Below are 1813 nucleotides of genomic sequence, written 5' to 3'. Positions count from 1 at the left end.
TAAACATTGGTGAGTCAGTGTATGAATATATGTTGATAAATTTACATTTGAAAAAATGATTACTCTTTGCATTCTAATAAAAAGAAGCAAATAAGAGATATACACATATTTTTCTAATTATATTTTTGTCTTCCAAAATTGGAATCATATTAAAATATGACTATGCCTATTTTTCTTGATACATACCAACCACATCATGTACATTTTCTCACCATAACTCTGATTAATAAATATGGATTTTGAGAGATATGCTGATTATTCCATTTTCCTACTCTGTTTTAGTTTGCTAATGTTACCAGAATGCAATATACGAGAAACGGGCTGACTTTTTTTTTTTTTTTTTTTTGCTATGGTAGCATTTTATTAAGGTATGGTATCTCTGATACTGAGTGAGTCCTATACAATTACTGAAAGTTTTGCCACATTCATTGTACTTACAAGCTTCCTCTTCTGTGTGGTTTCTCTGATGTTAAAAAGGATTGAGCCTTGACTAAAACTTTTACCGCACCGATTATACTGATACGTTTTTTTCACCAGTGTGAATTATGAGGTGTTAAAATGGGTTGCGTTTTGACCAAAGGTTCTTCCACACTCTTTAAACTGAAAGGGTTTTTCCCCTACATGGATTATCTGATGTCCAATAAAACTAAAACTGTGAATGAAGCTCTTCACACACTGATCACATCTGTGCTCTTTTCCTTCTTCTGAATTTCCTTGATGCTTTTCAAACCTGTCCTTGCATTCACAAACGTTTCTGAAATTAGTTCCCTGGAGAACATTCCTGTTTCAGCAGATTCTACTGTGATTTGTGTTCTACGTGATTTCAGTCTTTTAGATGTTTCATACTTTGGAACCAATTTCCCAGTCTCAGACTTGGTCACACTTTCTCTTTCTTGTAGGGAATAGTGTTCCAAAGAATCATGCTCAAGCAGGGTCTCAGTGTACTGGAGCTGATAACGTGATGCTGCTGTGTGGCTCCCAGAGATATGTCCTACTACCAGACCACTTCCTGTCCATCTGCTCTGAAATCGAGTTCTCTTTCCAAATCCTCCAGCAAAGACACAGCCTCATCTACATTCAGTGATGATGTTCTCGTGCCCAAGACTTCAGCTTCTCAGACAGAATGACCAGGAACTACTCCAGCCACTACCCCTTGTTATGGTTATCTGGCCTTAGCCACTGATGTCCAAGTTTCTAGAGTTGGCTGAATGCCTCCTTGGGCCCAGGTGTCTCCTAGTAGCAGAGTTGTCAAAAGCATTTGTGAAAGTCCTCCTGGCTGGACTGGCTGTTCTGTTGCAAGTTAATTTCCTATACAAAGAAGTTAACTTCCTCCATCTTTAATATCACACGTCCCTCCTGTTCCTCTCTACCCTGGATGAGAAAATCTGTAGCCATTTTCACTCAAGAGAGGGATTCCCCTGTAGGAGGGCTAATACTACAGGGAAATTCCCCTACAAAAAGTATAAAAAGTATCATTAAGATGAAAAATTCCCATCAGTTAACAAAAAAAAGTCCGTATGTAATATAAAGGCCAATGCCTAGACTAATTTAAGAAAGGTAAGATGGAAAAGGTTATTTGAAATTTAGTTGACAGCGTTGCAAATGATCTGAGGATTTACTGTTCCATTTTCTAATGAAAATTTATATGACTCAGCTTTGGAAATGAAAAAAAAAATTGTCTTTTTCCTACTAATGTTTCCTGTGCCCACTCTGCTTTAATTAAATCCTTTTCTATATAAAACATGTCAAACTCATTCCATCTGAGAACCTTCACACTTATTTGGTATGCTCTTAACAAGATATCTGTATAAGA

At 36.8% G+C, this 1813-nt stretch overlaps 1 pseudogene; it reads right to left on the bottom strand.

The window, feature by feature from the left end:
- Window positions 1–292: 292 nt before the first annotated feature.
- LOC143683292 (zinc finger and SCAN domain-containing protein 31-like) lies at window positions 293–1395 on the bottom strand (annotated as a pseudogene).
- Window positions 1396–1813: the final 418 nt, after the last annotated feature.

This window comes from Tamandua tetradactyla, chromosome 5 (assembly GCF_023851605.1).
Source record: "Tamandua tetradactyla isolate mTamTet1 chromosome 5, mTamTet1.pri, whole genome shotgun sequence".
Classification (NCBI taxonomy): domain Eukaryota; kingdom Metazoa; phylum Chordata; class Mammalia; order Pilosa; family Myrmecophagidae; genus Tamandua; species Tamandua tetradactyla.
This window is presented reverse-complemented; position numbering and strand designations above follow the sequence as displayed.